Source organism: Lontra canadensis, unplaced genomic scaffold (assembly GCF_010015895.1).
Source record: "Lontra canadensis isolate GAN:19392208 unplaced genomic scaffold, GSC_riverotter_1.0 scaffold13, whole genome shotgun sequence".
Classification (NCBI taxonomy): Eukaryota; Metazoa; Chordata; class Mammalia; order Carnivora; family Mustelidae; genus Lontra; species Lontra canadensis.
The window spans coordinates 21,518,878-21,541,447 of record NW_022631007.1 but is presented as its reverse complement, the minus strand read 5'-3'; the positions used below and the strand labels follow the sequence as shown (position 1 = coordinate 21,541,447).

At 41.2% G+C, this 22,570-nt stretch overlaps 1 protein-coding gene across 4 annotated transcripts in view; it reads left to right on the top strand.

The window, feature by feature from the left end:
• The window catches only part of CACNB4 (calcium voltage-gated channel auxiliary subunit beta 4), a 238,695-nt gene that overhangs the window by 167,113 nt on the left and 49,012 nt on the right, over positions 1-22,570 (top strand). The gene's annotated exons all lie outside the window — the stretch shown is intronic.

Here is a 22,570-nt window from a genome sequence, read left to right as displayed (position 1 = left end):
ACGCACACGCTCTTTCTCAAACAAAAAAATAAATGAAAGCATATTTTTCTTTAAAATATTATGGATTGTTTGCTTCTAATTCTTTGATGGGCAGTATATTAAGGACCCGATTCAAGAAAAAAATGTTAACATAAAATACAGCATTAGCATGCAGGAAAGAATTGTAAAGGCTATAACTCATCCATATCCCTAATGAAAATATCTGATCATATATTAGTGGTCTTTCCTGCCCTATTTTTTCCACCTTCTGTTCTCTGCTTATTGATAAATTACTCATTTGTTTGCTCTCTCATTCAGTAAACACTTAAAAAACCAGGTACTGGGGCTCCTGGGTGGCTCAGTGGGTTAAGCCGCTGCCTTCGGCTTAGGTCATGATCTCAGGGTCCTGGGATCGAGTCCCGAGTTGGGCTCTCTGCTCAGCAGGGAGCCTGCTTCCCTCTCTCTCTCTCTCTCTCTGCCTGCCTCTCCATCTACTTGTGATCTCTCTGTGTCAAATAAATAAATAAAATCTTAAAAAAAAAAGCAAAACAAAACAGGTACTGAGCTTAACCTTGAGGAAAAGAAAAAGCAGAAAAAAAGCATGGTTCCTGCCTGTAAAGAATGGATAAGCTAGTGGGGAATAAACCTGCAGAGAGACAATTATTAAATGGTGTGGGTGCTTTATATCTTCCCTTGATTTCCCATCAATTATAGTGGCTCAGGCATTTCCTGAAAATATGGCTAAGCCTAAGGAGTTGGTGTTGCCATGAAAAGAGTTGTTGGCTTTGTAGTTCAGAATGATTATTCTTAGCCTCCTCCCCTCTGTCCTACTAGCTGGAAACAGTGGTTTATTTTTAGTGTTTATATAGGTAATAATGCTCAGTAATGATTGTGCTTAAACAGTGATGTATAAGAAAATTATTTTTATTTCTGAAAAAGTGAAAATCTTTTGCTTTTATTCATAGAGTAACCAGTGTCTTTGATTACTTCTTATTTTAAAAATTCATGTGATAAAATGGGAGAAATTATTGTTATTTTTTAAGTAGGCTCCACAACCAGCATGGAGCCCAGCTTGGGGCTTGAACTCACGACCTTGAGATCAAGACCTGACCTGAAATCAAGAGTCCAATGCTTAACCGACTGAACCACACAGAAAGTTATCTAAAGCTTCTTTTTAAAACGTTCTTGTACTGTGGATCACTGATTTGAACTGAAGATTTCTAAGAACAAAAATGTATCTGAGTAGCTCTTTTTTGATACAGAGTCCCTAACCTTTTTGAGGAAAAAAGCCAATTTTTATATTCTGAGTTTGTTGTAATTCCTGAAGGCTTTTGAGTAGGTACATGATAGCATGGTGTGTGTGTGTGTGTGTGTGTGTGTGTGTGTGTGTGTGTGAAACACTGTTCAGTGAAACAATGAAACACTGAAACACTGAACAATGTAGTTGCTTATGCAGAGCTAGAAGGAAACCAAGGTAGGGTTTTGGCTAAACACTTTTTTTCTTTTTTTTTTTTCTTTTCTTTTTCTTTTTTTTTTCTTTTCTTTTTCTTTTTTTTTTTTTAAAGATTTTATTTATTTATTTGACAGACAGAGATCACAAGTAAGCAGAGAGGCAGGCAGAGAGAGAGGGGGAGGCAGGCTCCTTGCTGAGCAGAGAGCCTGATGTGGGGCTCGATCCCAGAACCCTGGGATCATGACCTGAGCCGAAGGCAGAGGCTTTAACCCACTGAGCCACCCAGGCGCCCCATAAACATTTTTTCTTAAAGAGGATTTGACTATATGGGGTTTACACCCACTGAGTTGAGTATGAACTTGATGTAAGATGTTGAGTATTCTTTCTGTCTGTGAAGATTCATTATGTAATTACTTCGGACAGGAAGTGGCCCGTTCTTGTTTCCAGTCCTCTGGAAATCTAGCCCTCCCGGCGCTGGACTTCTGGCTGCTTTCTTCAGATCTTCTAACCTCCATTTGATCACCTTTTTCTTGCTGAGGCTGTGTCAGTGGTTTTCCCTGGATGTGAAGAATATTTCTTGGCTAAAGCTGCCCTGATATAAGGCAGCTGATGCTTGAAGAGAGAAACTAAACCTGATACTTACTCTGTATCGCAGGGTACAATGTAGAAATTTGTAGCCATTATATCCATTGTTGTTTTCTTTAGGTCTGTGAATTAAAGAGAGCAAGTCATCCTCCAAGACCTATAAACACTTGGCTTTGACAGACTATTTCTTTTTTTTTTTTTTTTTTTAAGATTTTTATTTATTTACTTGACAGAGAGAGATCACAAGCAGGCAGAGAGGCAGGCAGAGAGAGAGGAGGAAGCAGGCTCCCTGCTGAACAGAGAGCCCGATGCGGGGCTCGATCCCAGGACCCCGAGACCACGACCTGAGCCGAAGGCAGCGGCTTAACCCACTGAGCCACCCAGGCACCCCGACTGTCTACTTCTTAAGCCTATATGAACTGGTCTTCTTTGCTGCAGACAGAGTTGCATTTTTAGCTTGGAAGATGTGTGTTAGGTGGAAATAAAGTACATTTTGCATTATCTGTAGCATATGAGAAACTGTAAATTGATCAGACAGTGTATTAGCAAATGGAGTGTCAATGGGTGATAAACACTTGGCTGGTGAGAAGCCCAGTTTGGGGGAAGAAGATGATGAGATATGGCAGCTGAGCTTTTTTCCTCCTTCTTTGGAGAATGGGTTGACTATTTTAGGTTCATCTGCAGGCCCATATTACATGTAATATATATGTATGCATACATATATATTATATTACATTTAATAGCTCAGCATCCTGGCACCATGAACCATGCTGGGAGCCTGATAGCCAAAATGAGCTGGATCACGTTCCCACTTCATTGTATGATTGCAGACTATGAGGGAAAATGATAGTATTCTCCTTTTTCTTTTTGGAAAAGCCTGCATTACACTTCAGAATGTGTCATTGCCAGACACTGTCTAGGTTTCAAGTGCAGTCCCTGTCTTCCTACCCAGCTAGCAAATGGGAAGAAATATATTTCCTTCAATTTCAGGTGTTAAGACGTTGCCTATTATGACTGTCTTTATGTTGAATGTCTCAGCATTCAGTGATTTAGGGGGTGTATCTGGATTTCTTTTCTTTTCTTTTTTTTTTTCCCACCCGGTCAGTGGAAGAAAACAGGAGACTGAATGGTATCATACTTATTAAGACCGTAACTGGTGGGGCAACTGGAGTTAACATACTACAGTTTGTAAATTACTCAGTTGTCTGTCAATAACGGACTGTTTATTACTCCATTTTGACTGGCTGAGGAGTAACAGTGGCTTCATTTCAGCAGATAAATACTGAGAATTTGAATCCTTAGTAAAATTAATGACAGCTGGAGGAATTCCCAGCTGTACATGTAACTGGAAATGCTTAACTACCCAATTAATCATGAATGGATGGATTCAGTAGAACACAAAATACAATCTGTTTTTGCAGGCGTGGCTTTGAAAAATTGCAGGCAAGCATTTTTCTCTACCAAATGCAATTCTGAGTGCCTAGTGAAAAAAAAAAAAGAAAAAGAAAAAAGGAAAGCCATACATTCTTTTTAAAAGAGCAATCCAAAGAAATGTCAGTCCCTTTCTCCCGTTGCCCCACCTCTCTTTCTCTCTCCCTCGCTCCCTCTCTTCCTTTCTACCTACCTACAAATATTTGTTACACACCTGCCAAGTCCATGTTAGAGGCACAAAGACGAAAAAGATGCAGTACTCACGCTAATTATTGTCAAAAAGCTAAAACAGCAAAACATAAACAATTATAACACAATGGATTGATGAAATGGAGTTTGCCACACGGATAGAAAAAAAGGACCTTCTTGAGTAAGAGTCAAGACCCTGTACGAGGCAAGTTGATCTCAGAGCACTTCCCCCTCCTTATTCAACAGGTATTTTCTGGTGTCTACCATGTGCCACATACTGTGAATGAAGTATGTCTGGAAAAACACGAGAAGCATATTATGACCAGAGCATGTTGGAGGAGAAAGATGAAAGATGAACCAGAGTGGTGGGAGGGACAATTTTAAGATACCATTTTTAATAATGTTGCCCCAATTTTGTTACTTTTTGCAAAATAAATGAACAGGCATTTTAAAATTTTGTTTTAACTTGATGTTGATGAAATAAAGAGTAATGGTGCAAAGATTTTGAGTTAATTTAATATGCTTATGCCCAATCTTAGTTAAATACAAAGAAACATACTGTTGATGACTATAGTTAATAATACTGTATTGCTATTTGAAAGTTGCTGAAAGAGTACATCTTAAAAGTCCTCAGCACAAGAAAAAGTATAACTGTGTGGTGATGGATGTTAACTGAACTTATTGTGGTGATCATTTTGCAACATATACAAATATTGAGCCATTATTTTGTATACCTGAAGCTAATATAATATTATATGTTGATTGTACCTCAATTTAAAGAAGGAAACATACTGAATGAATCACAAATTCAGCATTCCCGGGCAGAAGTAGGCCAACCCACAGAACAGCAAACTGCTAATTTCTCACTTGGAATCTTCCAAATGGCTAGCAGGAACCTGGGCAGACAACAAGAGAGGAATTAAAAAACCTCCAGTCTGAAAAGAGACACTAGTAATAATTATTTTAATTAGATATCAGCCACCAAGGGCTCAAAAGAACTATCTTTGTACAAAATGGAGGAAAGTTTCACTCATCAGAAATGGTAGAATAAAATTTGGTGAAAATCATGGTAGGTGTTTTTGTTTTTGTTTTTTATTCTACTCTTACCTCATTCTACAGGTTTTGAGATAACTTAAAAGAAATATAAATCCAAAAAAAGTTAGTAAGCAAAGATTAGCGTCATTGAAGATACAAATTAAGAGAAGACCTATATTAAGAGGAAAGTTAGAACTTAAATCTGACTTCTGGTAGCTGAAGCAAAAAACAAAATATGATCAATTGTAGGCTTCTCATCCACCCAGAGAAAATATCTCGGCACAAATGACGACTTAACTTTTATTGTCTAGAACACAAGATTATGGTATTTGTGAAGAACTGTTCTTCATATAGTCATCTGAGGTGTAAGTTGGTCATAGACTCAGCCTCATATTTTTTGGGAGCGTTTTCACTGGGAGAACTTTCCAGGGTGTTCATGGGGCATCCGTGCTGTGGGGTTTTTATGAAAATGTAGATCAGCATCCTATCAACAGATGAGTGATCATGTCACCCCACTAAGAGTGCGGCCAACTTCAGCAGCATCCAGTTTATTCTCAAGAGAACTACTCCTTGACAGAGTGCGTTGTGATTTATTTTCTAGTCAAGTTTAGGTGTTCTGCCCGCGTGAGCTTCATTTTTCCTTCACATTCAGCATACTTTACAGCATTTTGTGCTAAATGGTAATGGGTTCTATTATGTTTCCAATTTAGAATGGAGTAATAGAATTTGCAGAAAAAATTGGTTATCGGGAATTCGTTCAGTAAAGCATTAAGATGGGAAAGGATTGTTTCTCAAATTCCTATTCTTGAAATTAAGATAAGCCTCAGCCTCCACCCAGTAAGGCATTTTGCCTGTTCATCATTGTTGATTTTTGTGCTCTCTCTCATTACAAAGAGCTCCTGGAATAAGGACAAAACAACATTTCAATAGCAATGTCCCAAACTCAATCCACATTCCTTTTTTAATCTTCGTGATCTTTTTTAGGAGGAAGGATTATTTACTGATTTTATAATATTGCCTTGAACCTGTACAGCTTAAGTTGGGACTTTTCACAAAATATGAAATGAAAAATGAGGGTTTATTGGTCCTGTTAGACAAAGAGCTCAATATATTTTAAAACTTTCCCACCTCTACTACATTTTTTCTCTCTTATCAGCACTGATTTCGTTTCTCCTCGTCTCTGCTGAACAGAAGATAGACAAAATGTTGACAGTTTGTTGATAGAACACAGTTAAAAACAAACATACAGTGAAAAATATTGGTCTTCAAGTTGAAAATGATTAAATTAAAAGATTTTTTTTTTCACCTCCTTTATCACCTTTAGGCAGCACTAAGACAGTGCCCGCTCATGCTAACTGGTCAGTAAATTATATCCTACTGACCCTTGTCATTTCTTTATTGAATCTTTGTTCTTGCGTGATTTTGTTGTTGTTGCTGTTACTAATGAAGTAACATGCAAGCCAGTTTAAAACCATATTTTTCCCGATTATGTTTCTTCTTTTGCAATTATTCATGAAGTATTCTCTTGCTGTTTTTAATTTACTATATGTACCATTATATATATATTTTTAACTTATTTAAATTCAATTAGTTAACATATAGTGTATCATTAGTTTCAGAGACAGAGTTCAGTAATTCATCAGTTGCATGCAACACCCAGTGTTCTTTACATCACATGCTTTCCTTAATACCCATCACCCAGTTATCCCATCCCGGCATTTTAGATAATTAATAAATATTTTAGAGAAGCTACAGTAAAAAAGAGCATGAAATTTGGAGCCAGATGAGTCTGTTTGCTTCTCCCGTTTCACTTTTTAGCTGTGCAACTCTAGGAAAATGTATGAGTATAGCCCAGTGTGTGTGTGTGCGTGTGTGTGTGTGTACATATATGAATATGTATTTGTAGAAAGAGATTTCTCTACCTAGTGGAAGGCACATCAGAATCATAGCCATGGCTCTGTGGACATCTCCAGATGCCCAAATCCTCTGTCCTTTCTTCCTGGAAGGATCTCCAAGAAAGAATTCTTAAATTTTCAGACATCCAGAGCTTGCTGCAAAGAACTCAACAGCAAGAAGACTGGATTCATTGTAGAGAAACAAAGACTTCAAGGGTATTTGCTCAGTGGCCTTTGACTAAGCCTCTGATGGGTATCCTAAGGAGATAGGCCACTGAAACCAATTGTCTCGTGGAGCCAGACCATCTCATCAAACCCCTTGTTTACGTAAAACCCAGAGATTTGAGGTATCAGCTCTCACAGAACCACCTCTTCCTTCAGAAAGAAGCCATTCCAGGGGAGAAGCCTATGGGGAGAAAGAAGCCTCCAAAGGGGGTTGAGACTCCTCTAGGGCCCTGGCCTCCGCACAGGGTCAGGATATCTCCTAGGACAAGTTCCATGTAGAGCCAAGCCTCCATGAAGAGCCTGGTACCCCATGGAAACAGAAGCCAGGCCAACCCCATCCTTATAACCTCACTTAATCTTAATTACTTCCATAAAGTCTCTATGGCTAAATACAGTCACTTTGGGGCTTGGGACTTTACCGTGTGAATTTTGCGGGGATTCAAACATACAATCTATAACAGCAAATTAATGTGTCTCTCTAAAACAGACTTTCTTCACTTATGAAATAGTATGCTGACACAAACGTGATGAAGGCACTAGTTTTCAACTAAGATGATTTTGAAAAGGTGCTGGAATAGAGGAGGTAACCCATAGTACCTGTTATTTTTTATAATTTATTTTTCATACATTTTTGGTAAAAATTTCCTATGCTGATGTTTACGGTTTAACTGGGTGATTTTTTGAAAAAGATTTTATTTATTTATTTGAGAGAGAGGGAGAGAGCATGAGCAGGGTGGGTGGAGGGGAAGCTGCTGAGGGAGAGGAAAAAGCAGATTCCTTTCGGATCAAAGAGCCCCACCGTCATGACCCTGGCTAAAGGCAGATGCTCCACCCACTGAGCCATCCAGGCGCCCCTGGGAGATTTGTTTTTAACTGAAATCTAGTTGACACACAGTGTGACGTCAGTTTCAGGTGTAAGCCCTAGTGATTCCACAACTCTTTATGTCAGGCTCTGCTCACCACAGGGTAACTACCATGTGTCTAAACCGTTTTTAGAGTGTGTTCTTGGGAACGGGTTAGCTTGCCCTTTCCCGCTGCCATCATCTCGTCATCCCGTCATCCCGTCAGCCTCCTCCTGGGCACGTCATCCCGCTGCCGTCATCCGTCAGCCTCCCAGTCTCCCGATGCAGTCTTTCACGCAGCCCCACCCATCTCCCCCCGGACACCCTTGTCCATCGGAAACTACCGCTCCAGGGTAGTGTGAGCCCCGTACTCAAATCCTGTGAGCAAACACCTCCTTCCAGCTTCCCCAGCTTGCTGGGGTCAACATTTATTTCACTCCACAGTTTTATTTCCAGATCCTTCTCCACATGAACCTCTGAATTTCTCATTCCCCAACACTTGGGCTTTTGTTCACAATGCCTCTGCCTTTTCTTGAATGCCTCGAAACATTTCCCTGACCCCAGCTGGTCCTTAAGATGCAGCAAACCCTGCCTTGTCCGTGAGGCTTCCTTGGCTCTGCCACCTCAGACCGACCTCTGCCTTCTTGCAACTCCAAAGTCAGTAGTCCTAATTGTTTGGGTTTGTCTAATAACATAGTTCTGGCACCAAATTACTCTATTTCATGAACACATATCTCATCTCCTCAACTTGATTATCAACTGTTTAAGTGCAAGAAACATGCCTTTTATCCTGCACAACTCCGACCACAATACTGACTATGGCAGTTGTCACAATTCATTCTTCTCCCAAGATTTCCTTTATTTCCCTGCCCCTTGGCTTTGTTGTCTGCCCCATCTGGAATGCCCCGTCCTGATGTTTTTTGCTGTACAGCCTATCCTGATGGCCCTGCTTAACATGGATCTTCTGTTCCCGCAAACAGAATTAATCTGCTGTCTCCTAGTCACAAATTGTATTTGTATGTTTGTTCTAGTCCTTCTCATGCTTTCCTCCATAATGTACTCATTTGCATAATTGTCTTCCCTGTCTTATGAGCCCCTGTTATGCAGGGACCACATCTGATTCATCTTCATGCATCAGTTGCTCTTAGCACACGGGTCTTATATATACTGGTTTTCCAGCAAGTGCTTGTCACTCTGAATCCCATATTAGATGGTAGACAATCAGACATGACTTAGCATTGTTAGGCCCCGTGAGTATGGTAGGTGTATGAAGGGCCACTATCCTCTTGAGGTGCCCAGAACCTGGAGACATTTACTAGTTAGATCCACCCGCTTCATGTAAATATTTTGTAATGACATTTGAAAGGATTGTTTTGTTTGAAACTTAATAAAGACTGTAAAATACTTACTATTAGTGACTAAAGCGAGTCTGTGAGGTTAGAACCAGGCAGTTAAGCATAATTTCACTACTGCGTGTGCAGCAGGAGTTTCTGCAAGACAGTTGGGTACTCACCTCAGGCCCTTGTCGCTCGCTGGGCATTGGTAGTCCACTTATGCTGGAGGATGTATGGAAAATATCTCTGGGCCCTCTTTTTTCCAGGGCCCGTGTGCATCATTGTTCACTGGTCCAGTGCTATTATTTCTAGTGAAACAGTGAAGGCCACCTTCACTGAAATATTACTTTGACATCTGGAACCGTTTTATTCAAGAGGCAGAGAACTCGCGGTGTATGGGTCTGCAATTGCCCTGAGTTCTCTATTAAGGGACCAAGTCTTCCTGAACTGAATTTCTTGGACGTGTCCCTTCTCTTTCCACTACGCAGTGCGTAGGTGCACACAGCACCGGAGAGATGGAAGTGCCTGTCTCTTCCACATCAGCTCACTCAGCGCTGGCTGTGGGTCTCAGGGTCATCCTCTTCTGACTGTGCGTCTTTCTAAGCTTTGTTGTGGCCGCCTGGAAGGAGTCTCATGTCGCCTGTAGTAGTTGGGGAGAGGAGAAGAGCTTTCAGGATGAGCCCAGTGAGGAGAAGGCTTTCCCACTGATTGGACATACTGTCCCTGAGGTTTGGATGGGAATCCCCTACTTCTTGTCTCAGGCCTTGTCTTCACCTGGGCTTGGGTTCTGCTCTGTGACCACTGTTGCCCCTAACAACAGACTATAAGACTGTGGTACTCAGATGCTTGTTCATTTAGTTCACAGCTAGCAGTTTGAATTATGCATGTATATGGTTCATGAATTTTCCCCCATCTATTAAGATGCAGAATGAGAGTGATAACAAAAGGCCTCTTTTATTTTATTTTTAAGATTTTCGTTTATTTATTTGAGAGCGAGAGAGAACACACAAGCAAGGAGGGGCAGAAGGAGAGGAAGCAGGCTCCCCATTGAGCAGGAAGCCTAACCCAGGGCTCCATCCCAGGACACTGAGCTGGAGGGCAAACGCTTAACCATCTGAGCCACCCACAAAAGGCCTATTTTAAATAAAATTACCACAACTTTAAAATATAGCATATATTTCAAGGAGGCAAAAAGGGTGAGGAAATAGGGTGGAAAAAAAAGCAAAATGTAGTTACGGTAAAGCAGCTGCTGCCTTATATTCTTCAGTGAAATGACGGAAGGTATATTCTGTGGCCAGAGACTTTATATTCTGCTTTTGGAAGGGTAAAGAGTCTTATCTCTTGGAAGTAACTTGTTAAACCCATTTAGGAGTCTAAGTTTCTGATGGATTGGTTGCTTTTGTTGAGAGGGCTGGCCCTGAAACCTGACGTGTGGGTGCCTTAGCAGAGGACAGAACTATGCTCTGTGACTGGTGACTGCCCCAGCTCTGGCCATCTTGAAGTGGGTGCTAGAGTCTTAGGGAAGAGGGCCCCCGCATCCGCCCAGCCAGAGGGCACGTTGCTTGGAGCTGCCTTGTGCTCAGAGTGGAGAGTGGGTCAAGGGTAACATTCCTACACTCAAAGGACAGTCTCATCTTAGCCATGCTGCTCTCTGACAAAAACCCAAAACTATCTTCAGGTTATTCTCAAAGAGGGAATGCCTCCCGAGTAAACACAGCTTTGGCAGGCAGAGAAAATATGGAGGAATAAAACCAACCTGATTTCTAAATTTCATTTTAGCCAACACCTTTGTTTCCATAGAAGTTCTTACTAGAGCATTTAATTCCTCCTTAGCTTGATTAATTGAAGCTTTCAATCGCTATCCATTTTTTATTAATGTATAATTACCGTGCAGTGTTATATTAGTTTCCGGTGTACAATATAATGAGTCAACAATTCTATCCATTACACAGTGCTCATCATGGTAAGTACACTTAATCCTCTTCATCTGTCTCACCCATCCCTTCGCCTACCTCCTCTCTGGCAACCACTACTTAGTTCTCTGTATCTAAGATCTGTTTTTTTGTTTGTCTCTGGTTCTTTGTTTGTTCTTTGTTGTGTTTCTTAAATTCCACATGTAAGTGAAATCCTATGGTATTTGTCTTTGTCTGTCTGACTTATTTCACTTAGCGAAATACACTTTAGGTCCATCCATTTTATTTATCCAAAGAAAACAAAAGCACCAATTTTAAAAGATACATGCACCCCCATATTTATTGCAGCATTATTTACAACAGCCAAGATATGGAAGTAACCCAAGTGTTCCACAAGAGATGGATGGATAAAGAAGATATGAGACATCTATCTATCCATCCATATCAATATAGACAGGTATATATATATATACGTATATATACGCATATATACGTATATATACTATATATATGCACATATATATAGTATATATACGCATATATATACATATGTATGCGTATATATACGCATATATATAGTATATATGCGTATATATACTGTATATATATACACGTATATATGCGTATATATATGCATATATATAGTATATATACGTATATATATATATAAAATGGAATATTACCCAATCGTGAAAGAGAATGTAACCTTACCATTAGCAATCTATTTGCTAGAGAGGGGTTAAGAACAGCAAGTTGGGCTCACTGGAGAAGCAAAGGGCCGGAGCAGTCTATCAGCTGAACTGCACTGGCTCACCTGAGTGATTGCTCTGCCGAGTGCTTCCACTATTTGCTCTGAGCGCATAATCTTCAAAGCAGGTGCATGAGTTGGGTTGATTTGCTGCTTTTCAGAAAGGAAGCTAAGCACAGAAGGATTAAATATCTTGTCCAGAAGCAAACATCTAGTGACTGGCTGCCTTAGAATTCCAACTGGGGCAGTCAAGCTTCAAAGCCCAGGTCTGAACTGCTCTTTTCTATTCCAGCTCTCATCTCAATAATCACTCCCTCTCCTTAGGTTCCCCAATGAAAAATAAAAGCGATCAGGATAAATTAAATGATAGTATCGGTCCCAGACTCATTTTCATCAGTAATTTCATCTCTTAACTTGTTTTTTGTTTGTTGATTGGTCCAAAAAAGTTTCTAATAAAAAGGGAGCAGTTTTTCTCTCTAATCACTCCGGATATATTAATGAGCTAATGGATAGGCCTGAAGGAGGAGGAGAGAAAGCGCACAGGTTGGATGGTCACATCCTAAGTAATAGTTGATTATATGTATTCTGACATCAATGCAAACGAACACTCCATCCCCAGTTACTTGAAGACCTAATGCCTGGCACTATAAAGACATCTTCAAGAACAGAGCTCAGAGGAATCTTAGCGGTCATTGAAGTGATGCTCTTGCTTGTAAGGCGTCTTGGTCTCACTAGCTGATAGCTAGGTGACTTAGAGCATGCAGCTTGACCTGCCAGGAAGGCCTCAAAAGAACTTTGGATAGAAATCGAGATAATGTACTAGAGAGAACAGAACATCCTAGTAATTGTCAATTCATCTTAAATGCAGGACGAGAAAGAAATTGATTCCACTTTTCTTTGTGCCTCCAACCTTGATGATCTGCTCACCCAGCAGTGCTTACCAGCACCTCGGCTGGGCCAAGTTATTAGCTATTAGCACGGACTTTAGAGTCAGTCACACCAAAGTTCACCACACTTCACCAGCGGGCACAAGCTTGGGCATGTTATCGGTGACTCTAAGCCTTGTTTACTTCAATGCCGAAAATGAACTCTGTCTCTTAAAGTTTTTATGGTGATTAAATTAGATAACATCTGTAAAGTGCTGTTTTATTCTGATTAAAGCTTCATTTCCTGGTTCCAAAGGTTGAGCTAAGAATAAGTCTTTTTCCTCTACCTAATGGGCTCCAACTCAGAATTATCAGATGGGAGTCAAAAAACAAGCCTTGCTTTCCATCTCCTCCCACTCCTAGCGCACTGAGGAGGAAGCGCACTACCCCAGGGCAAGGGTGTGAGCTCTGGCTACTCCACCTTCCAAATGGGGTTGGTCCACGTGGATGAGGAGGGTTGGACCTGTAGAATTGCTATCAAGGCCCCAAAGAGCAGAGGGACAGCAAGTGTGTAAGGAACATGGCGGTCTAGCATACAAGGCCCATGACATTAAGCTGCTGGAGGATTCCCTTTTTTGTGGAGGTAACCAGGGGTTGACACAGCTCTGACCTAATGGTCCCTGTCTTATAATCCAAAAATAGCATTTGTACCTACATTTCAACTACTCCCCTAAATGACAGCAGGTTGTTTTTAACTTAATACATACAGGCTTCACACATTTAGGAGATGTGCTGGTAACCAAAGAGAAAAACTCATACCAGTCTAGCCTTTGCTGGGACTTTTCCAAGAGATATTCTTTCCCAAGATCACAATTAATAAAAGGGCTTAACCCTCACCATAGTACATACATATGGACATCATAAGTGCTTGATAAGTGATAGTGGTTATAATTGTTTTTGATATTATAATGATTACTAATATTTAATGTTGCCTCTCCAAATTATCATTTAAGGTTAATGCATTCTTTCATCCAGTAAGTAGCTCTGAGCTCCTCTGGGGTACAAGGCTTTGTGCCGTGCACTCTGAGGACAACAAAAGCTGGTAAGACATGGTCCCTGCCTGAAATGAAGTACGTGCTTCACTCTGGCTTCCTTTCATCTGCAGCTGTCTGGGGGAAGCATTTCTGCTCCCAATGATACACCTGGATTCCCTTAGCTGTCAGTACACATTCGCTCAATGAGAAACTTAAATGAATAAAAAATAGCTCCAGCGAATGAAAGGTAATTTTTCATCGATTTCTGAGGCCCCAGAAATAATATACAGGTGAGGTATAAGTCCTTTCCACACTTGCTTCTTATCTTCTAAATCAACCTATATTATCCTTCCCTTTATATGCCAGAGGAAAGGTCTTTTTTTTTTTTTTCTTCTAAGATGTAAGTGATTGCCTGAAGCTGCTTTTAGGAGAAACATATTTACTATCATTATCTCTAACATGACTCTCAAAAATCAACCACAGAAGTCGTGTTTTGTGGGCTACTTTTTGCAGACCAACTCTGAGGCATCATGAGAAGGAAGCACTTCTCAGCTGCTTTTCCAGAAGGGCCGTAGAAGTCCACATTTACAAGAAGCTATTAGTTCCCTCATCTGTATGCAGGTCTGCGTCTATCAGCAGCATATCCAGGATTTCCTGAGCAAATACTGTCATTTCCTTTGTAACATCTCACCTGAAACTTGAATGAAGACTTGTGCCCTGCTTTCTGCTGGCAGGGGCCAGGGCGGGGGAGGCGGGCTGGAGGGGGTGGTCAGTCAGGTGTAGCAGCCAAGGCGCTCACCTGTGTGTCACGTGGTTTGGTCAGAAGCTCTCACCATGCTCTGACCAGGCAGGGCTGGTTCCTGGGGTGGCTGCTCATTGTCCCATAATGTAATTAAGCTCCATCATCTCACTGGGCCTACCTTCAGGGTACAGTTTCCTACTGGATGCAACAAAACAAAACAAAATCCGAAAAAACCCCATCGTGACTTTTTCAACTTATATTCCCTCTCAGTCTCACAGAAGCATTTTGATTGACTGCTAATTGTGGTCATTGATGTCGCACTCCTTACCTGCTTGTACAAGATCACGCACGGATTATCAGCCATTTCTGCCAGAGAGCATCCATATGAAGTAATGCCTGTCTTTTGTTCTTCCCCCAGTATATGAAGCAGAACTGTAAGAAATTGCGGTTCTTCGAGTACCCCCAATATGAAAAGAGTCTGCCGCCTGGTTGCCACCATCACCAGTGATTAATTGCAAATCTGCTCTTAGCCCACATTTCACCTTCTTTCCCACAGCACCTAATGGCTCTGGCTGATACAGACTTCCCGTCCATCTCCATCTGGGTCTTTTTGTCACTTCCCTCTTGGTGCTTGTGACGTCAGTTGACATTCTTTTGTTGTTAGTCTACCTCCATTAATGGGTCTTCTTGGCAACTGAAAGAAATAGCGGTCTGAAATGAGGCAGATATGGCCATTGTCAAACGAGTCAACATAACAAGAAGGGTGAGGCTGGTGAGGTTTTCTAAATGAGTATTACTTCCTTTTAAATAAACTGTTATAAACAATGAATTTTGGAACACTGAAAAAAAATAAAATTTAAAAAAGGAAAAAAATAAAATGTTATGTGAAACAGTTATAATAGAACCCATTAATTTGGAGTCCACTAATGAGATAATTCAGACAAAGCCGGCACTCTTAACTGTAAGGTTGTATACAATTATAATTTAATTACAAGAAATAGCCTGTAAATAAGTAGTGCAAACACAATTGGAGGAGTGACGATTGAAGGTACTTCAAAGTACTGTGAGGTACCTTAAAATTTCCTACCAGTAACTAAAATGCTGTGTCAAAATCATATCATTAAAGCAGAAGCTCAGAGAAACCCACAAATCAAAACCTTGATAATCTAGCGATTCTGCATAGAGTTAGCAAGCATGTCTTTTGAAAAGCAGCCTGCAGTTCACCCTCCATGATCTCAGATCGCCATTTCTTTACCTACATCCGTCATTCCAAATTAGGGAAGTGTTAGTATATGATCAGTGTTAAACTATTATAGAATGTGGTTTTGCTTTACTGAAGGCAACTAAAATGTTTGACATAAGTTTTTGCGTCTGACTTTGTAGAGGAAATTTTTTTAAAAGATTCTACCCACACTCCTGCCCGTTGCATAGCGCCATGGCGTAGAGGAAGATTCTTACTGCCTACCTTGAGCTTTGGGTGCCTCATCTGTAAAATGAGGATAATCATAGCCTACTTCATAGGGTTGATGGGATGATATAAAGTCCATAAGTTAATAACTCACATTGGTGACAGGTAGGCTGGGTTCAGAGAGGGGTTCCCACAGGACCAGCCAAGAAGGTCCCTGGTTTCATGCAGGATGGAAATCAAACGGTGAGCCAGGAGGAAATGAAGGTAGAGTTTGTTGAAGATACAAACATAGAGAGAGAAATACAGACAGAGGATCCCGGGAGGCTTGGAAAGGAGAGAAGCATTAGTCTCATCTTTGTCTGGGGTCTGGGTTTTTATCAGCACACTGGTGCGTGTGTCCTCTTAAGCATCCAGGAGCTGGCCAGAACAAGATCAGAGTCCAGGTGTCCTTTGTAAGTCACTCATTCCCTGAAGCCATGGGTCGGGGCGTCGAGGTGTACAGAGTCAGTGGTCTTGGAGAATGTTTATGATGATCCTGCCTGGTCACTGCTTAGATGTTATCTATTGTACTGGTAGGCTCCAAAGATAGCAATATCTGTTTGTCCCTTACCCGAAGGAAGCATGTCATTTGCATTACAAGACAAGCGTCGAGCGCGATGGGGGTGCAGGCCCTGGAAAAGCAGTGAAGGAAAAAAAAAAAGGCAAAGAGTCCCTTCGGTTTCCCTGTCTTGACATAAAAGGGTCGAACAAGCATTGATTCTCTTCCCTTTCCCTTAATGGCCTTTTCTGAGCATACTGCTTTGCTGCCCTTGACTGCTCTTTGAAGACCCCAAATGAAGGTTACATTAATGGTTAGGGTTGACCTTCGTCTTCGGTCCAGTAGAAGGGGACCACAGAGCTGCCTCACCTCATTCTTTCACCGAGCCTCCTAATTACAAGAAATGTCACGAGGTACCTTAAAGCAGAGTTAAATTGTCATTTCTAAGGTATAGTTTCCTAATTTCCTTGTTTGGCTGAGGTGCTGGGAATCCACACACTATTCAGGACTCTGGATTAAGGCAATAAAAACCGCAATTCTTAGAACAAACAAACAACACACTCATGTTACGGGGCTGGGATTGCTAACATTTAACATTACACGCAGTAAGCACAAACCTTGGTCAGTTAACCAACCATCCTAGAACTTAAAATCATGGAATAAAGAAGAGATAGATTTTGATGGGAGCAGGAGTGTCTTTCTTTCAACAAAACTAAGCGTCTGCACCAGGCATTGCCTTGGAGACCAGCCTGGACCCTGCAGCCTGGGTGCCCTAACAAAAAGCTCCGGCGAAGGGGGTGAAGGAGAAGAAATTATCTGTAAGGAAGTGGGGCTGGACTTTAAACATAAAGATTGCCTACGAGCCCTTTTGCTTACGGCAGCCTCGTGAGTGGGCTGTTCCCCCATCTACCCTGGGAAATCTGGGACAATAATCAAGAAAGGGTTTGTTCCTTCTGCAGCGTGGAAAAGTGTGTTGTTTAAGTCATTGCAACCTTGGTGGAGAGAAGCCCAAATCTATTGGGAGTGATATGTTTCTCTGGATATTCCCTCATCACTTAGTCCACTTAGTGCAACTATTAATACCAAATTTAGGGCGCCTGGGTGGCTCATTCGTTAAGCATCCGCCTTCGGCTCAGGTCATGATCCCAGGGTCCTGGGATCAAGCCCCGCAGCAGGCTCCCTGCCCCGAGGAAGGCCTGCTTCTCCGTCTCACACTCTCCCGCTTGTGTTCCCTGTCTCACTGTGTATTTTATTTATAACTTAAAATAAAATAAAATAAAATCTTTAAAAAAATAAAATAAAATAAAATACTACATTTACACCAAGTTGGACATTGACTTGTCTGATCTGGAAGTGAAACTGACATTTGGAATGTCTGCTCCTGCACAGTTCACTATGGTAGCCACTAGTTATGTGTGGGCATTTAAATGTAAAATATTTGAAGTAAAATAAAATGTTAAGCTTTTGAACATTAGATGAAAAATTCAGTTCTTCCATCTCACTAGTCTCATAACTACCTGTGCTCCATAACCACCTGTGACTCGTGGCTACCATATTGAATTTCACCCATAAAGAGAAGAGCCATCTCTTGGATGGCAGTGGTTTAGTATATGCCATTATTATGCTTGTACACTATGTTGTACTATGGTGTCTAATAATTCTCCTGAATAACCCTGAAGGGTTTCATTCCCATTTTTAGAATGAGGAAAGGCTCTTAGATGGTTCAGCATTTTCCTCTCACGCAGTAGTCTCTGCAGGTCCTGACCCGAGGTTAGTGTTCAGTGAATGGACAGCTGAGCTAGCAAGTGAGAGGCCCAAGGCTGTCTGAGCCGGAAGCCCAGAAGTTCCAGCAAGACCAAGTTCTGTTCTGCTATTAATGCATTTTAAAATCAAACACTCGGGGGCACCTGGGTGGTCCAGTCAGTTATCTGCCTGCAACTCGAGCCGTGATCCCAGAGTCTGGGATCGGGCCCTGTGTCTGGCTCTCTGCTCAGTGGGGAGTCTGCTTCTCCCTTTCCCTCTGCCTCTCTCCCCGGCTTGTGCTCTTCCTCTTGCTCTCTCTAATAAATAAATAAAATCTTAAAAATAAAGTAAAATAAATAAAATAAAACATTTGTGAACTCTCTCTTCTCCATATTCTACTTTCATAATACTAAAATACTCACAAAACACAATAATAAAATACAAATAATAGAATACATATACCAAAATTCCTCATGAAAAGAGAAAGTATATTCCAGTTTCAAAAGGACAAGTTCAGAAAGTGGATGGGCAGGTTGTGCAGTGGGATTAGACAGGGACTGGGGTTGGCATAGGTCTCTTTGGAGGTGGTAGAAATACTCTAATATTAGATTGTAGTATAAATTGTGTTCTGTAAGTTGTTAAAAATCATTAAATTGTACAGGTAAAATGTGTGAATTTAATGGTATATAAATTATGCCTCGGTAATGCTGTTTAAAAAAAAAAAAAAACAATGAAAAACAACAAGATGTAAATCCTAAAACCCTGAGACAGCCAAAAATTTAATGCTGACAAGCTGCCAGAATTTTAGTGAGTCAAAGATTAGTTGCTGGCATTCTCTGAATTTCCCTAATGGTGGTAAAAGGAGTGATGTTCCATCTCAAACCAAACACTGGGAAACTCGACAAGGTGAATATTACTATCCTCATCTCTCAGCGGATGAAATGGAGACTCAGGAAGTTAAAATACTTTTCCAAGATCCACAGCCTGGAAAAACTGGCCAGAGTGTCAAAAGCAGCACTGTGTGGCCCCCCAGCCCGTGGCTGCTCTCTCCCCTGTGTCATGGCCCCTCTCTGGGAATGAGAAGAAGCCCCTCCATTTTGTTTGGCTCAGCATCACTTTCCTTCTTCCAGGACAATAGTAAACTGATTTTCTAGTGTTTCCATCAATGTTTTGTATTTTGTACTCAAGATTCATGAAAGGCATGAATCTGTTTTCAATATTGAAGAAAGGTGGAAAATGGGTCTGAGCCTTATATTAATGGAAAGATTCATGTTTCTTTCTTTTTTTTTTTTTTAGGATTTATTTATTTATTTTGACAGAGCATGAGTGACGGGAGAGGAGCAATGGGGAGGGAGAGAATCCTCAAGCAGACTCCTTGTTGAGCACAGAGCCCAATGCAGGGCTCCATCTCAGGACCCCCTGATCATGACCTGAGCTGAAAGCAAGGGTTGGTCACCTAACCAACTGAGCCATCCAGGCGTCCCTCTTTCTTTTGATGTTCACTGGGATGCACTATGTTTTGGTTTTTAAAATGATATCCCTGAGGGATGCCTGGGTGGCTCAGTCATTAAGCTTCTGCCTTGGGCTCAGGTCATAATCCCAGAGTCCGGTGATCAAGCCCTACATCCAGCTCCCTGCTTAGCAGGGAGCCTGCTTCTCCCATTTCCCCTTACCCAGCCCTCATGCTCTCTCTTACTCTATCTCTCTCAAATAAATAAGTGAAATCTTTAAAAAAGAAATGACATCCATGCATACACATACACATCTGTATATGCACATATGTACATAAATTATTATATTTAACATGAAGAGACTTGCAGCAGATGCTTCCACTTCTCTCCTGATGTAGTTGGTTCATTGGAGACCAAGATGTGACTTGTCATGGTGTCTGCTTAGGAACTTTTGCAGCTAGCCTCTGTCATGTCTCTTGCAGGTTTGGCTCACCTGATAAGCTGGCTAGCTCACTCATCGCCCATTTATGATGTAGAATTCCAGAAAAGGGAAAGCTGGTGGGGCTGCATTTTCCAGCTTTTGCCAGAGCTAGTAAACTTTGCATGTTCACTTATATCCTCTTGGCATCCTGCATTGTTCGTTTCTTGCCAGTTCCCTGTGCCTGATCATAAATGTGTAACCAGCTCTCTGGCAGCCCCCATCCAGCCCTCAGTTTTACCAAGCCTGCTATATAGCCCCTTCCCTTCCAGATCCTTTGTCCGGTCTGGCCCAGGCAGTCTCCTCTTGCTGCTCTGTGACTCTGTTGTTCTCTTCTCTGAGCTCTTTGTATGTATCCCAGGTCCTTTTTGTTTTCTTTTCCTTCTTTCTGCTGGGATATGTCTATACTCTCTTCAACCCAGTTGAAACAAAACAAAACAAATAAATACAAACAAGAAACCATTTCTTTGCCAAGCCAGCAGAACATGTCCATGAGCCAAACTGGGGCTCCTGATGGTACACTTGTGTTTCCCCAGAACCCTGAAAGACAGTGATTTCCATATTCAAAGAAATGTAGATGGCATTGAAAAAAAGAAAGAAGAAGAAACACCAGAGTAAGTGCCAAAATGATGTAACCCTGGGATTATGAAAACAAACATCCTAGTGCTCTATCTTTCCTTCTACCCATATTCTTAAAACAGGAAAGTAAACAGAAGCTTCTGCTTTTACATTTTGGCAGTAGTAGAACTTATTAAGTAATTTTGAAATGTTCACAGAATCTTGTTCACATTTCAAAATCAAGTTCACTTGCAGGAATCCTTTGAGTTACTTCTCGTGTGCTGAGAGATAATGGAATGCCAGGATGAAAAGCCGTGAAGGTAGTGTTGGGAAGGAGCCATCTCTTCGGGTCAACAGTAGACTGTCGTCTTTAGTCGTTTGCCTCACTGCTCCCGCAGACAGCCTGCCTGATTCTGAACTGCAGTCCTCAGCCTCCCACCACATGTTTGCAAAACACAGCAAGTGCCTCCTTCTTGACTTCATGCGGCACAGTCAAGTTCGGTCCAGACCTCTTCACGCAGCCAGACGAGTATCTTGAAATGATCTACAGCACTTATCACACGGCAGCAAAGCATCGCCTAGAACAAACTCAAAACTATTCTCATATATATTTTAGAAACATTGTTTTCTTTCCCTCTTACTCTGGTTTGTTTGCAGGAATACCTACATTTGGATAAAAACTGTGTTCTAAGAAAACTCATTGAAAGGACTTCGAAGTCGCTTTTAGGACTTCGAAGTCGCTTTTTCTTTCAGCAATGAGGGATCTATAGATAGTCACCCTGCACTCATCCATTTTGTAGGTCCAGATTTTTCCCCAGTACTGTTGCACATAGGAATTTGGTTATCGTTTGTTTAACAAACCCATTTCCTCTATAAAGGGCACTTCCAGAAGTGCCACTTAAGTGCATGGATTTGGGCACATTGCAGTTATCACACTTACAGTGTAATTATTTTGCAGTGTATAAGTGCGTAAAATCAACAAATTGTACGCCTCAAACATACACTGTGTTATATAGGTCAATTATATCTCAATAAAGCTGGGAAAAAAACATAGTGTTTTCTTGGCAACAAATACAATGAGAAAAATGGGTATTTTTCGAGATGGGCTGTTGTGTATATATTTGAGTTGAACAAATGATTAGAGTCTTTTTTTTTTTTTAATCAATGTAAAGCTGTCAGGACTAGGAAACAGGGATGTGAATGGCCACTTATTATGTGCTTACCATGTGCCACATCCTGGAGTAAATATTTTAATATCAAGTGCAGCTCGGTGTAGGGTTTCAAGCTGCTAGTTCTAGGGTTAGACTGCCCAAGTTTGAATGGAAGCTTCTACACTGTTCCCAGGATTCAGAGAGACGAGAGGTGTGCCAAACAGCTAGCTCTGTACTGGTACAATAGTGAGGACTAAGTCAATTAGCTGTTCATTATGTCTTATTCCATTTAATTCTTTGAAGTAAGCAGTGTCCCCATTGTGCATATGAAGAGACTGAGTCTGGAGTGGCCGAAGTAACTTGCATAGTTTTCTAAAGTAAGTTGCAGAGGAAGAATTAAGAACCAGGGTTCTGTTGGGTGTTCTGATAAAACCTCTCACCAGGAGTTACTGTCCTAGGCCACCAGGAAAATCTATGCTAACCCTAACATTTCTAAGTTTAGGAAAACTTTCAAAGGATCCATTTCGGCAGTCAACCATTCTTAGAGTTCTTTTCTGCAGTGGATAGTAGGCTCTCAACTGTATGGATAGGTCTGTGCTTTTCAAAATCTGTGTGTGATGTATGAAACATACCAAATACACCAGTTCTATCAGTAACACTGCTGTGTAAATGTCATCATCTATGCAAATACCAACTTGTAATGCCAGCTTAGGGATATCATAAGGTCAATGTTCCTTTAGCAACCAGAGGGCAGACTTAAAGACTTTTTTAAACTTTTTTTTTTTTTAAGATTTTATTTATTTATTTGACAGAGAGAGAGATCACAAGGCAGAGAGGCAGGCAGAGGCAGGGGGGAAGCAAACTCCCCACCAAACAGAGAGCCTGATATGGGTCTCGATCCCAGGATCCCAAGATCATGACCCCAGCCAAAGGCAGAGGCTCAACCCTCTGAGCCACCAAGATGCCCCCTTT